General features: G+C 44.8%; 1 protein-coding gene and 1 pseudogene across 1 annotated transcript in view; both read left to right on the plus strand.

The window, feature by feature from the left end:
• LOC123383957 overlaps window positions 1-6,774 on the plus strand; it is an 8,083-nt pseudogene extending 1,309 nt beyond the window's left edge.
• Window positions 1-16,370, plus strand: part of LOC101081454 (solute carrier family 41 member 3) — an 837,990-nt gene that overhangs the window by 341,887 nt on the left and 479,733 nt on the right. The window lies entirely within an intron of this gene.

The raw sequence follows: 16,370 nt of genomic DNA on the forward strand, positions 1-16,370 counted from the left end.
ATGCAAAGAGAAACACCCAGAGAGAGCAGGAGTTGCTATATTATTAGCAGACAAAATAGACTTTCCATTTAAAACTGTTGTAAGAAACAAACAAGGATATTATTTGATGGTAAAGGGGTCAAAATCATCAAGAAGATATAACAATTATAAATGCACCAAATATCAGAGCTCTTAAACAAATGCAAACACTGACAGACATGAAAGGAGAAATGGACAGCTCTACTATGATAGTTGAAGACTTTCAATAATGGACAGAACAACCAGGCAGAAGACAAGTAAGGAAATAGAGTATATGACTAACAATATGGAATGACTGGACCAAACAGGCATAGATAGAACACCCCACCCAAAAATAGAACGCAGATTTTTCTTAAGTAGCCTTGAAACATTCTCCTAGATGAACCATATGTTACCCCACAAAACAGGTTTCAATAAATTTTTAAACACTGAAATCATATAAAATATCTTTTCCAGTCACATTAGAATGAAACTAGAAATCAATAGCATGACAACTGGAAAATCAGCAAATACATGAAGATCAAAAAAAATTACTCTTCACAACCAATGGATCAAATAAGAAATCACAACAGAAATAGGAAATATATCCAGATAATTAAAATGGAAACACAACATACCAAAACTTAAGAGATACACTTAACACAGTACTAAGCTGGATATTTCTAGCTGTAAACAGTCTTAAATTAAAAAAAATAATAATCTCAGTCAACCACCAAAAATGACAACTTAATAAATGTGAAAGAGAAGGGGCGCCTGGGTGGCTCAGGTGGCTAAGCAGCCGACTTCAGCTCACATCATGATCTCATGGTTTGTGAGTTCGAGCCTCACATCGGGCTTTGTGCTGACAGCTTGGAGCCTGGAGTCTGCTTCAGATTCTGTGTCTCCCTCTCTCTCTGTTCCTCCCCTGATCTCACTCTATCTCTCTTTCAAAAATAAATAAAGATTAAAAAAATTTTTTTAATGTGAAAGAGAAGAACAAACTAACTGCAAAGCTAGTAGGAGCGAGAAAATAATAATGACTAGATCACAGACACAGAATGGAAAAACAAACGAGAAGATTAATGAAACCATGAGTTGGTTCTTTGAAAAGATCAATAAAATTCACAAAACTGTAACTGCATTGATTAGAAAAAAGAGAGGACTCAAAATCAGAAATGAAAGAGGTACATTACTACTGCTTCCATCAAAATCAAATGGTATTTTTTTAATTCCAAAACCAGAAAAACACCTCACTAAAAAGGAGAAGTATAGACCATATCCCTCATGAACATGGATGCAAAAATTCTCAACAAGATACTAGCCAACTGGGTCCAAAAATACATTAAAACAATTATTCACCACAACCAAGTGGGATTTATACCGGGGATGCAGGGCTGGTTCAATATCTGAAACTCAATCAATGTGATACATCAAATTAATAAAAGAAAGGAAAAGAACCACATGATCCTCTCGATAGATACAGAGAAAGCATTTGGCAAAATACATCATTCTTTCTTGATGAAAACCCTCAAGAAAGAAGGGACAGAGGGATCATACCTCAAGATCATAAAAGCCATATACAAAAAAACCCACTGCTAATATCATCCTAGATGAAGAAAAACTGAGACTGTTCCCCCTAGAGTCAGGAACACCTCAGGGATGTCCACTCCTGCCACTGCTATTCAACATAGTGTTAGATGTATTAGCCTCAGCAATCAGACAACACAAAGGAATAACAGACACCAAATCAGCAAGGAGGATGCAAACTTTCAATCTTCACAGATGACATGATACTCTATATGGAAGACACAAAAGATTCCACCAAAAAACTGCTAAAACTGATCCATGAATTCAGCAAAGTTGCAGGATATAAAATCAAACCACAGAAATCAGTTGCATTCCTATATGCCAATAATGAAACAACAGAAAGAGGAATCAAGGAATTGATTCCATTTACACTTGTACCAAAAACTATAAAATACCAAAGTATAAACCTAACCAAAGAAGTGAAAAACCTATACACTGTAAACTTTAGAAAGGTTATGAAAGAAATTGAGGAAAATACAAAAAAAAAAAAAAGATTCCACGCTCATAGTTTGGAACAACAAATATTGTTAAAATGTCAATACCAGGGCACCTGGGTGGCTCAGTCGGTTGAATGTCTGACTTCAGCTCAGGTCATGATCTCACAGTCTGTGGGCTCGAGCCCCGCGTCAGGCTCTGTGCTGACAGCTCAGAGCCTGGAGCCTGCTTCTGATCCTCTGTCTCCCTCTCTCTCTGCTCCTCCCCTGCTTTCACTTTGTCTCACTCTGTCTCTCAAAAATAAATAAATGTAAAAAAAAAATGTCAATACCACACAAAGCAATCTACATATTCAATCCAATGCCTATCAAAATAACACCAGCATTCTTCACAGAGCTAGAACAAAAATTCCTAAAGTTTGTATGAAGCCAGAAATGACCCCAAATAGCCAAAGCAATCTTGCAAAAGGAAACCAAAGCTGGAAGCATCAAAATCCCCGGCTTCAAGTGTATTACAAAGCTGTACTTATCAAGAAAGTATGGTACTGGCACAAGAACAGACACTCAGATCAATGGAACAGAATAGAGAACCCAGAAATGGACCCACAAACATATGGCCAACTAATCTTTGACAAAGCAGGAAAGAATATCCAATGGAATAAAGACAGTCTCTTCAGCAAGTACTGCTCAGAAAGATGGACAGCGACATGCAGAAGAATGAACCTGGACCACTTTCTTACACCGTACACAAAAATAAACTGAAAATGGATGAAAGACCTCAATGTAAGACAGGAAGCCATCAAAATCCTCGAGGAGAAAGCAGGCAAAAATCTCTTTCATCTTGCCTGCAGCAACTTCTTACTCAACATGTCTCCAGAGGCAAGGGAAACAAAAGCAAAAATGAACTACTGGGACCTCACCAAAATAAAAAGCTTCTGCACAGCGAAGGAAACAATCAGCAAAACTAAAAGGCAACCGACAGAATGGGAGATGATATTTGCAAATGACATATCAGATAAAGGGTTAGTATCCAAAATCTACAAAGAACTTATCAAACTCAACACCCAAAAAACAAATAATCCAGTGAAGAAATGGGCAAAAGACATGAATAGACACTTCTCCAAGGAAGACCTCCAGAGGGCCAACTGACACATGAAAAAATGCTCCACATCACTCATCATCAGGGAAATCCAAACCAAAACCACGAGATACCACCTGACACCTGTCAGAATAGCTAACATTAACAACTCAGGCAACAACAGGTGTTGGCAAGGATGCGGAGAAAGAGGATCTCTTTTGCATTGTTGGTGGCAATGCAAGCTGGTGCAGCCACTCTGGAAAATAGTATGGAGGTTCCTCAAAAAACTAAAAATAGAACTATCCTACGACCCAGCAATTGCACTACTAGGCATTTATCCAAGGGATATAGGTGTGCTGTTTCAAAGGGACACATGCACGCCCATGTTTATAGCAGCACTATTACCAAAAACTAAAGTATGGAAAGAGCCCAAAATGTCCATCGATGGATGAATGGATAAAGAAGATGTGGTATATATATACACAATGGAGTATTATTCAGAAACCAGAAAGAATGAAATCTTGTCATTTGCAACTACGTGGATGGAACTGGAAGGTATTATGCTAAGTGAAATTAGAGAAAGACAAAAATCATATGACTTCACTCATATGAGGACTTCAAGTGACAAAACAGATGAACATAAGGGAAGGGAAACAAAAATAATAAAAAACAGGGAGGGGGACAAAACAGAAGAGACTCATAAATATGGAGAACAAACTGAGGGTTGATTGAGGGGTTGTGGGAGGGGGGATGGGCTAAATGGGTAAGGGGCATTAAGGAATCTACTCCTGAAATCATTGCTTCACTATATGCTAACTAATTTGGATGTCAATTTTAAAAAAATAAAAAATAAAGTTAAAAAAATTTTACCATATATTTCCAATCAGGACCTGTTCTCAAAGAACTCTGCTCAATATTATGCCATTCTCTCTTAATTAGTATAATAGTACTCTTGATTAATGGTTGTTTAATAAACAATTTATGTTTGTCAAAGGAAATTAGATTTTTGGTTAAATAATTTATATGATTTCCTTAAAAAAAACGTGACTATACTTAATGTGAATATACTTAATAATATACTGAACTAGACACTCAGAAATGGTTAATTTGTAAGTCTTCTTTTATGTGCATTTATCACAATTAAAAATTATTTAAAAAGGACCATGTTGGGGCACCTGAGTGCCTCAGTCACTTAAATATTCAGCTTCAGCTCAGGTCATAATCTCACAGCTCCTGAGTTCGAGCCCCGCATGGGGCTCTGTGCTGACCTGGAGCCTGCTTTGGATTCTGTGTCTCCCTCCCTTCCTGCCCCTCCCCCACTCAGGCTCTGTCTCTCTTTCCTTCAAGAACAAATAAACATTAAAAAAATGTAAACATAGAGTTGCTGCAGCGGCCACCGCCATATTCAACAGACAGCAGTGCTGCGGTCTGGCCCCCAGCAGAGCGAGCGACCGTCAGTCTGTCTTCAGTCCACAGACCCTGTCCTGACCTGGGGACTCTGGCCTGCCGGCCAGCCTGAGCAGCGAACCTGAAAGAGCCTAGAGCTTGATGGATCCGTGAAGTCAGAAGTCAACTTTGGGGCTCGTGCTTCCACTCCGTCGCACCTTCCTCCTGTATTCGTGGGCTCAAGGCACCAATGTCGCCCCTCCAAATCTCGGACCAGCTCTTAGTGCCCCCTCCTGGTTGGCTCTCCCGCGGCTGGGGGAGGGGTGGGCTCACCATGGCTGAAGCACCCCGCCCTGGGTTCTGGAGATCCACCAGGACTAGGAGCCGGTGGCCCTGCCACGCCTGTGTACCTGGCCACCGCCTAGGCCGGCATTAGGCCAGCCCAGCTCTGCCACTCCAGCCCTGCCTGCCCTCAGCGGCTGCTGTCAACACAAGCTTCCTGAGCAACCTGAGCCTGTTGGACAAGAGCAGGAACTTCCAGCTCAGGCCTGGGTCCAGCTGGGGCCACCACCAGGGTTTGGTGCAGGGACTTGCAGGGCCCAGAGGCTGGCTGCTTGCACAAGTCCGCTGTCTTGGCACCTGCCCATGCCTCCAGCCGCCACCGGGCCCCTCACAGGGTCGCCACAAAAGAGGAGCTCATCCCTCAGGAATGCATCAGGCAACCTGTCCTATGCCCATCTCATCACCAAGTCCATCAAGAGCTCAGGGTGGAAGCAGCTCATGCTGTCGCAGATCTAAGAGGAGATGGTCAAGTATGTGCCATACTTCAAGGGTAAGAGTGACAGCAACAGCTCGGCGGGCTGGAAGAATTCAATTTGCTTTAATCTGGCCCTACACAGCAAGTCCATTCGTGGGCAGAATTAAGGAACCGGAAAAAGTTCTTGGTGGATGCTCAATCCAGAGGGAGGTAGGAGTGGAAAATCCCCCTAGAGAAGAGCTGCATCCCTGGACAACAGTAAATTTGCTAAGAGCCGGGGCTGAGCTGTTAAGAGAAAAAGTGTCTCTACAGTCTGGTCAGGAGAGTGCCTGGGACAGCCCAGGATCTCAGTTTTATAAATGGCATGTGAGCCCTGGCTCTCACAGCAGTGATGGCTTTGATAAGTGGCATGCATTTCACCCTCCAACTAGCTCAAATGCTAGTACTATTAGTGGGAGACTTTATCCCATTATGACCGAACAGAATGATCTTAGAGATGGGGATGTGCATTCTATGGTGTACCCACTATCTGCTGCAAAGATGGCTTCTGCTCCATCCAGTCTGTCTGAGATAAGTAATCCTGAAAATATGGAAAACCTTTTGGATAATCTCAACCTTGTCTCATCACCAATGCCATTAACTGTTTCAACTCAGTCTTCGCCTGGCACCAGCATGCAGCAGACACCATGCTACCCATATGTACTACCAAACACCAGTCTGAATTCACCCAGCCCCAACTCCCAAAAATATACACACGGCCAGTCCAGCAGGAGTCCTTTGCCCCACATGCCTATGTAAACACTTCAGGACAACAAATTGAGCTATGGAGGTATGATTCATTGTAACTGTGCACCGGGACTCTTGAAGGAGTTGCTTACTTACTCTCCTCCCCATCATGACATTATGACAGTAGTTGATCCTGGGATCATCCAACCCAACAGCCAGGTCCTTGGTCAGAATATGTTAATGGGCCCCAATTTGGTCATGTCAACCTATGGTAGTCAGGCATCTCATAACAAAATGATGAACCCCAGCTCCCACACCCACCCCGGACATACCCAGCCAACATCTGCAGTTAATGGGGGTGCCTTGCCCCATGTGGTCAGCACCATGCTCCACACCTCAGGAATGAACTGCCCCCAGTGAAGACAGCTTTACAAGTGTTGCTGTCGCACACCATGCAGATGAAAGCCCTGGGGGCCTACTCCTCAGTGAGCAGCTGCAATGACCATGGCAGGATGGGCCTTCTCAACCAGGGTAGGCTCCCAAGTGACTTGGATGGCATGTTGATTCACATGGAGTCCATCATTTGGAACAACCTCATGGACAGTGATATGTTAGATTTTGATGCTGACAATGTGTTGCCCAACCAAAGCTTCCCACACAGCGTTAAGACAATGACACATAGCTGGGTATCAGGCTAAGAGTGAGTTAGTGAACAGGCTACAGTTTAAAGGACTTCAGATTGTCTGACAACAGGAATGGAGAGAAGCAGTCCAAAGATGTCCTTCACCCCTCATTTTCCTTTTCTTGATTAAAAAAAAAAAAGGGGAAAAAAAGCAATTTTTTTTTCCTTTCGTCAGACTTGGCAGCAAAGACACTTTTCCTGTACAGGATGTTTGCCTGATGTTTGCAGGTTATGTGCCACTGTAGGTAAGGACTGTGTCATTGGAAATTTCATTACAATGAAGTGCCAAACTCATTACACCATATAACTGCAGAAAAGACATGCAGATACTGGTGTGCTTTCAAGTTTTCTACATAAGCAGTAGCTACAGAACTGTGTGTGTTTTGTTGTTGTTGTTGTCATTGTTGTTTTAAATATCCATTAGGTCAAAGGAAAGTTTTGTAATACTGTGATGGTCTCATGTCTTTGATAAGTTAAACTTTTGTTTGTACCACCTGTGTTCTGCTGACCAGATGAACCACAGAGAACCAAGCTCTCCATCCTGTGCCTCCATGGAACAGCTTTGGGCCTGTTCACAAGGCCACCCAATTTACATGAGAACCAATAGCCCATTATCATTCTGCTGAATTAATGAACTTGTCAAACACATTTGGGAAAAACAGATTAAAGGCCAGCCTTGTACAGGTCTTTTCTAATTTTTTGGTTTGTTATTTGCAAATTTGTACAAACATTTAAATGATTCTAATTTCCAGATAAATGACTTTTGACATCATTGGAACTTGAGATCATTTTTGAAATAGATATTGAACGGTAATGTTTTCTTAAAACTAGAGTCTACTTTGTTACACAGGCTGATTGTAAATTTGTGGAATCCCAGATATTTGAGGCAACATCCATAATTTTCATTTTGTATTTCTAACTGGATTGGTACCAATTTTATATGTGTTTAACTGGCTTGTACACTTTGGGATGTCACCTGGTACTGTTTCTGACTAATCTTAAAATCATTGTAATTAGTACTTGCATACTCAACATTTCTGGCTCTGTTCTGGCAGGAGAGTGATGGTTAGCCATGGACATTTTGTGTTTAATCTTTAGGAGAACTTAGTAAGCTTTTATGTATGTATTTTAAAGAAATTCCATCTGCTCCTATTATCCTGTGAACTAAGTGCACCACAAAGCATTAAGTCTTCTGATAGATGCTTCTATGCTATGTTGTTTCAGTGACTCCTGAGGGGCCTCGTGATGTTTATAGATCAGAAAGGGAGACCTGAGGCTAAAACCATGCTCCTCTCTCAAACTGGGAGTTTTGAGCAACTTAACCTTTTGGAATTGAGCTTCAGGAAATGTTTTCCCTCATATTTCTGTGCTCTTATTTTGGTCTAGGTGGAGGCAGGCTTGGTAGCTCTGCCTTGCAGGATTACATTCAGACTCACACTTCATTCCTCTCTGCCTTCTGTCCTGCAGATTACTTAGCACACTGGAAATTTAGGTGGAAGGAGGAAGATTTTAAATAGGACTTTAGTGATTTGCAGAATACTTTGTGTCCCTGAGTGCAGATGGCTACCAAAGTGATTAGAGCTTGTTTACAAACTGGGGCAATGAATTGGAAAGCCAACAAACCAGCTGTAAGTTGTATGTTTGAATTTACTGTAAATGCTCTTATTGTAAGTTAAGAAGTGGAGAATTTCCTTAGCCTTTAGCAACCTCAACTATAATTCTTCATCATTATGTTTTAATATTATGCAGTTACCTATAACTGACAGACCAGGTTAATTGGCTTTGCATCCATCACTATTTTCAACTCTTGTGGCATGCCCTAAGTCAGCACAGTAAAAGAAGCAGGTGCACAAAAATGTTCCTCTTGCCTTCTTGAGAAGGCTCTGATTCCTTTCTGTGTATTTAGCCCAGATCACACTTGCTTTGTCTTGCATGTGAATTGCAGATCTGTTGGCTTGGTCTTTCCTACATGTTTAATGAGAACACAAGGGTTCCTGAAAGATTTCCTATAGAAGGCCAGCTCTATTGTAAGCTTCCCACTGTGAATTCTGTTGTCTTCAAAATTCATTAAACAGCCACCTGTCCAACCATCTTCGCTGCTAGCCACTCCAAAATATGTCTGGTTTTGGAAACCCTAGTTTCTCTAAGCAGTGCCTTCTGCATATGTAATAGAACTTGTTGGTGCCAGAGTGCTTGGGTTCTCATCTCTGTTACTGTGTCCAGCTTCTTTCCTCCTCCTGTGCCATCACACAGTGAGCCTCAGAGCCCCTGTTTGTTCACTAAAGAGGCAACTCCAGCTGAAATCACTCTTAAAATCTTATTACAACCTAGAGTAACTTTTCAAAACATGTTTCTTCTTCCTGAGTCTGTGTAAGTATCTTTTTTTTTCCTGCAAATTCTTCTTTGTGTTGAAATTCTAACATGAATCTTGGGTATCTCTCTGGGGTACAGTGAAGTCCAGTGAAAGCCATCTTGTCTGTTTTGAAAACAAATATTATGTAACCTCTGGTAATTCTTTTTCTGTATTAATATGGACGTTCTTGAGTAAGGGTATTCATTATTGTACATGATTGCTTTGTGAAATGTGTAAATGAGATCACCTATGCAGCCTTGTTTATTTCCTCTGGTTTGTAGTGTTATTAAAAGCACATTCTATTGTAAATAAATAAATAAATAAAATTAAAAAATAAAATCAATGGTTTGAAAGATACCTCTTTTCCAACTGTATTTTGTAAATGATTATTTCTAGTGTGTACACAGAAATGCACTTCTGTACTTCCTACCTTCTGGAGGCCAGGAGTCTGAAATGCATCTTATGGGGCAAAAATCAAGGTGTCCACATGGTCTTACTCCCTCAGAAAGCTTGAGGGAGGGATCTGTTTCTTCATCTTCTCCAGCAGGTAAAGCCACATTTCCTGGCTATTCCTCCAACTTCAAACCCAGTGGCATAGCATCTTCTCTGACTTGACTTCCCTCACATGGCCTTTGCTTCTGAAACATCCCTGTCCCCCCCTTACTAGAGAGCCTTGTGATGACACTGGGCCCATGTGGATAATCCAGGATCATCTCCTGTGTCAAGGTCCTTCACTTCATCCCACCAGCAAAGACCCTGTCAACATAAGGAACTATGCACAGGTCCCACGGATTAGGATGTGGCTCTTTGGGGGCCACTGTCCGGCTAGCCACCCTTCACCCACTCTCCAGGCAGGCCCCACCTCTTTCCCTCACTATTCCAATTACATCACTCTTGTTTCAGTTTCCTGACTACAACATACCTACTCTTGCCATCAGCCTTGTTCACATCCTGAATGTGAAATGGGTTTCACAGAAGGGGAAAGAGCATTCCGCATAATAGAAGGAAAAGAACTGCAATTCCCAGGATAGCTAGGAGGGGTAGAATGAGTGACAGCCTGAGGGACAGAGTGAGTTAGGGAGTCCTGAGAAGACCCCTCTGCTGACGGGGCATTTCAGAGCCATCATAGAAAAGAAAATCCTCTAACAGATATGGATGATGTGGTGACGAAAATCCTGTTTCATCTCTAAAACCCTTCAGTAAGGCTGCATTGCTCATTACAGCTTCTGTGTGAATGTGTGGAGCCAGGCTCCGGGACACAGCAGGTTACAGGAGAAACCAAGGGCACACGGGGCTGAGCCTGGCCCTCGCCAGAAGTCCAGTTGCACTGTGGAACAACAGGATAGCAGGCTGTGAGGAGCGACCAGGTGGAGCATCATGACAGAACAAAACCTCTTAACACCTGTCTTTTCAGAGAGGCAAACCCACCTGTCTAACAAGGCTATGAGGAGAAACTGGGAGGTGCCCATGTGTCCGTCCCTGGGAGGCAGGTAGCCCAGATGCTCAAATATCTACTTACAGCAGTGGAGAGTCGTGACGCCAGCGTCACTTCCAGGTTCCCCTTCAGGCCCACCAGGGGTGGCACCAACGTCAATAGGTCTTTAACCTCCACAAACACAGGCCAATGCTGGTGGGGAAAGAGTAAGATCAATCCAAACACACATATTGGCACATCTTCGAAATTTCTTGAGAGAAGTTGTGGCAAGTTACTTTAGCAGCTAGGAAAACTGGAGGCCAGACTGTGTCCGAGCCTGACTGGCGGGGTCCAGCCTGCAAACACGACATACCCAGGGTGGCCCATGTGTCTGTAGCAACAGGAACGAGTCACCAGTTTCAAAGCTGGGAGATTTCTCATGAATGGGAGAGCTGGTGAGAACATCTGGGACAAAGGAGTGACATAGATTTCCCAGTGACCCAGAGTATCATGTGGGGACACTGGATTTGTCAAAACAGACAGAATGCAGCTCTATCCAGGTCTCTATCAAAGGTAAAAGATTAAAAAAAAGTATGAAAGGGGGGCACCTGGGTCTTTCAGTCAGTTGAGCGTCTGACTTCGACTCAGGTCATGATCTCACAGTTCATGAGTTTGAGCCCCACGTCGGGCTCTGTGCTGACAGCTCAGAGCCTGGACTGTGGGGGGCCGGGCCCCAGCGCCAGGCTGAGACCGGGTCGAGCAACGTTCCCTGTTGACTCAAGCCAACCCGGTGGTTCCCCCTCCCATTCCCCCACTTTCAAGGGCATACGAAAGCCTTGTCAAGGCTGAGAAAGTTAATTCCTGAAGCCTGTGGTCTGCAGGTGTTGGCAGTAATGCTACCTCCCTTTTTCTACCCCGAGTCAGATAGAAACAAACGTGGGAATTGTGTTTTGCTAGCAATCTTATCAACAAGGTCTTGTGACCTGTCTAAAAATGCACAAGAAACACAGAACTAAATGTTTTGGTTGGCAGTGATTATGTGAAACCTGTTTATTCTTAGAATGGCCTGACCCATAAGAGTCTGGATATAAAAGATTGTGTACAGCAACAATAAAGCCATCACTTGGGCCATCAGCCCAGGGGACCCTCCTGTTCCCAAACTTTCTCTTCTCTCTTTTTTCTTGCATTCCCCTACCCTCAGGACCCTGACCTCGGTGATTGTCACGCCGGTTGCGACACTGGACCCTGCTTTGGATTCTGTGTCTCCCTCTCTCTCTGTCCCTGCCCCACTTGTGTTCTCTCTCTCTCTCTCTCTCTCTCTCTCTCTCAAAAATAACTTCTTTGTGAGGTGAAAATTATTCCCACCAGTTTATATGCAATTAGATTGCTTATTCCCACCCTACCCCCATCAATTTTCAATACCTCATCCGATTCTATTGACTTAATTTACCTCTCAGTACCCTATAGATTTCTGTGATCCCTACGCTAAGAGCTCCTCCTGGTTTTAGAATTCTAGACCTAAAACAACACTCCTACTGTGTTAGCTAGGAGATAGGAGCCCTGGGGTCTGGGCCCTGTTGCCTGAGACTGAAGATATGGTGGGGGGAAGGAGAAGGGGGGTAGAGCCCAGGAGAGTCCTCTAAAGCAGCCCAACAAAACATCTTACAGGGTCTGGAGTGAAAGGGTCAGGCGTCCTTCATGTCCTCAGAGAGAGGAAGAGCACTCATGGCTGCCGGTTCCCTCTTTCTTTTTACCGCATTGGCAAAGCTGGGAAATTCAGAATCCAATCCCAGATCTGATGGAGTTATGAGTCTACCCTTCTCTGAAAGTTCAGAAGAAAACCATGTCACCAGGCAAGAAGGTGCTCCCACTGTCTGTCAGCGGCCTCCTGTGGCTCCCAGGCTTCCAGAAGCATTTGGCCCCTGTGCAGCTATCTCACCAGTGTGCCACAGCATGCATGGAGACGGAAGTCCCTAGCCCAGTTCCTGGCACAGGCACCCCTCCGTGGGCTCCAGCCTCCCTTGAGGCCGGCATCCTCTACCCCAAGCCTCCTCTGGCCCCCCACCTCGGCCTGCTCTCAAGCACCTTCATTTTTGCTGACACACAAGACCAAGTCCCCACCAACTCAAGTGTAAAAATAAATCCCCTCTCTCTGCATCCCATCACAGAAGCTTCCCCTTGTCTTCCTCAGCACCACTGAACTTAGTGAGTCTTGTTCTCACCCTCTCAGATGCTATGCTAGCTGCTGTCCCTCCCCACCCCATAACAATGCCCTTTCCTTGGGCTCTTCTAACCTCCATTCTTCACTCCTTGGCTCTCTGAGCTATGGACCTCCCCCACCCCCAGTCCCAGCTGGTGTTAAGCTCCAATTGTGTGACAGGCACTCCTCTGACTCCATGGTCACTCCTGTGAACTCACAACCACATACCCCCAGTCCGAAACTGACCTCTGCTTATTCCATGTTGGCCTCCATTGAGGGCTCCTCTTCCTCCTCCTGACCTCTTTTTCTTAATATTATTTAATTTAAAGAATTTTATTTCCTTTCTCCAGATAGGCAGGCTGCAAAGCTAGAAATTTTACCAAGGTCTAACAATAATTCTTGATTCTTCCAAATGGACACAGGCTTTTCAACTCTGGACCATCCTTGGGTTACGTAATAGCCTTATGGAACTGATGCTCAAGAAAACAGTCCATCGTTTTCAAGAGGTCTGTCCTCTAACTCCACAGTTGAGAAACTCCCTGTTACAGAACAGACAGAACCGAGCCAAGGGTAAGGTTAGGCTGGCATCAAACCACTTACTGCTCTGCGGCACTCATGGTTCCTGACCCATCCATTCCAAGTCTGCTTTCTGCCAACGGTGGCTCCCAGAGGTCAGGAGACCAAAGGCTGTAGATCTCCTAACCTATTAATCCTGAGTCCTTCATGCTTCATCTTCATTCTCCTTCCCTGCCATTTCCTCTCCCTCCCAAGGCTTGAGTCACCTTCTACTGCACACCCTACATGACCTCACCCACAGCCATCTCCATCCTCCCTACATTAACAAGCGGCCCTAAGGGGGTGAAGGGCAGGAGGAGAACCTTTGCATCAGTCATGTGGGTGTGGGCTGGGACACAATGATGGCCACAGAGACTTGAGAAGTCACATCTAGACACATCAGGCACCACATAACCACCAGGGGTCGATTATGGGACAAAGTCAACTAACAGGGAAGACTAAAGCAGAAAAGCAGTAGGACCCTGGATCCTCGCTGACACTGTTAATCCAGGGAACTAACAAGTACTAGAGCAGTCTGATCTGTAGCCTTCTTTATAGGAATCCTAAATGACTCTAGTCACTTGGAGTTAGGGTTTTCTGACGAAGATATTGTGCTCTGTGCTGGTGATGCTCGACATCTCTGGCTCAGATCTGTCTTCTGAGCACTGCACCTGCCTACCCAACTGCTGACTGAATCCTGACATCCCATGGGCCCTTCAAAATCAGGATTCCAGACTTGACCTTCCTTGCACAGACCCTTTGCCCTGCCCACTGTGGCTCCAGGCATCCTTCTTGGTCTTCCAGCAGGGACTTAAGTAACCCCCCGTGTTCCCTGACAGCCTGGCATCCAAGTCATGGTAACTGTCTTAATGTCCGCCACAACTGCCCTCTCTGGAAATGCTTCAAAGAAATCTTATGAGGGGCACTGGGGAGATCAAAATCAGTCAGAGTTAGTAATGGTTCTTGCACTCGCGGGGCTCTGAATCACAGCCACAGCTTCCCAGCTCTTCCCTGTGGCCTTCACCCTGCTGCCACAGTTCAGTTCTGTTACAGTTATGACCCTGTCACTCAGCCCCTTGACCAGTTCTGATCCTGGGCATACACCCAATAGATCTGTCCCCTCAAAACATACAAGAAATAGACAGGAATGTCTCTGGTAGTATCATGCTTCAAAAACATCCAAAACTAATGCACAGTATTAGAAGGCAGAAGACTGGTTTAGGTGGGGCAGAGGATGGAGGAGCCCGCTGGGGGCTGAAAATGCTCTTGACCTGGATGGGGATTACACAGGTGCATTTATCCTGAGATGGTCATTCAAACTCTACACATAACACGTACAATTTTCAACACATCCATGATATACTTCAATAAAATACACATTTATTTTAAAACAAATAATGAGGACAAAAATCAACAACCCCTCTGCACTCAGCATACAACTTGAGCAGAGCAGACAGCCCTTCTCACAGGCTGTCCAGCACCCCACCCCATGACCATGGCCAATTGCTGTTCCTCACTCCTTGCAAATGCCCACTCATTTGTCTGTATCTCTGCACACATTGATCCCTTTGCTTGGACTGTCTGCTCTCTCTCACATCATCCCAGAAACTATTATATTATCCTTTAAGGTCCAACTCCGACTGTCCTACTAACTGCAGATTCTTTGACTCCTCTGGGAAAAATGAACTGTTCCCTCTTTCTTCACAGGCAAATGTCTGCTCACTGCTCCACTCCCTTAACACTGGCTCGTGGGATGAAGCACCTGCCTCACCCCCTAAGCTACAAAAGCCAGGGAGGCAGAGACAGGTCTGTTTCTGCTCACCATTGCACTCCTGGGGCCTGAGAGCAGCTAACACAAAATTCAACAAAATATGCTGAATGCATAAATGAGGAACCAGATGAATGAATGAATTCATCTATCCTACTCTGTGCTCAGCTACCAGCTGCTCAAAAGCAGACACCTGTCTGATTCATCTCTAATTCAGTGAAGAAAGACTACATACACTCTAACAATTACAACCGCTGTCACTGTCTCTGGTGCCCACGGGCCTACATAAACCCCCAAGAAGGCCTGAAAGGATACACAAGACATGATAATAGAAGCTTCCTCCAGGGATGAGATTGAGGGCTGAAATACTTATTTTATAAAAAAGAGAAACATGGGCTCCTGGGTGGCTCGGTTGGTTCAGCATCCAACTTTGGCTCAGGCCATGATCTCATGGGTCACGACTTCAAGCCCTGCATTGGGCTCGCTGATACCAGCTTGGAGCCTGCTTGGGGTCCTCTTTCGCCTTCTCTCTCTGTGCCTAGCCCCCCCAACAGCCACACTCAAAAATAAACATTAAAAAAAGAGAAAGGGAGAGAAACATTTATATATACCTTACTTGTGTATCTGAAAAATAATTTTTGAAAAAAAACTGAACTGATACTCTCTGGCCCCTTACTGGGCCCCAATCCCTGGACCCAACTATAGGCTGACCCCAACTATAGACTGACCCCAAACCCCATTAACAATAGGTAAATTTAGCACCTAACCAGTACTCTTGGGGCCAGCCCACTATGCCAGAGATAGCCACGAGGTGCTCCTGCCAGGAGGTTATCCCTGCTTCAGGCTCATGGGGGCTATGAGGCCCCAGAATGTGGCAGCCTGGGTATAGTGGGAGCCAGGCCACCCTCCTGTTATGGAATTTCCCCCTGGAACAGTGTTGACAAGGCCACATCCTGCACCACTGAGCGGGGGTGACCAGGGAGGTGGTGGTGCACGTGCAGGAGCCACGAAAACCTGAGTGCCCTTGACCTGGGAGTCACTGCACATTTGCAAACTGGAGGGAAAGAATGAGCTGTGTCTTCCAGGGCTGTTACCTGTTCCTCCCAAATGCTGGGCCTCCCGAAGCTGGATGGCTCAAGGCCTGGATTTGCAAAGTTGCCCAAGTATGCTCTGGGCCTCCTTCCCAAGACATCCCCTTTTCCTCATGCTAGACTCCCAGATGGAGACTTAACACAAGGTCAGGAAACGGCCCTCCAGTTGGAGGCACTTCCTCCTGGACTGGCCTCCTGTGTCACCCCTGCTGATGGTCGGGTACAATCCTGAGCCCTTCTTCCCCTGACATCCCATCCAATCTTCCAGACTCTGCTGAGATCCCCCAACTGACTGATATATAACCTCTCAGGCTGCAGCAACTGAAGGACATACACTGTGGT

This window comes from Felis catus, chromosome A2, assembly GCF_018350175.1.
Source record: "Felis catus isolate Fca126 chromosome A2, F.catus_Fca126_mat1.0, whole genome shotgun sequence".
Classification (NCBI taxonomy): Eukaryota; Metazoa; Chordata; class Mammalia; order Carnivora; family Felidae; genus Felis; species Felis catus.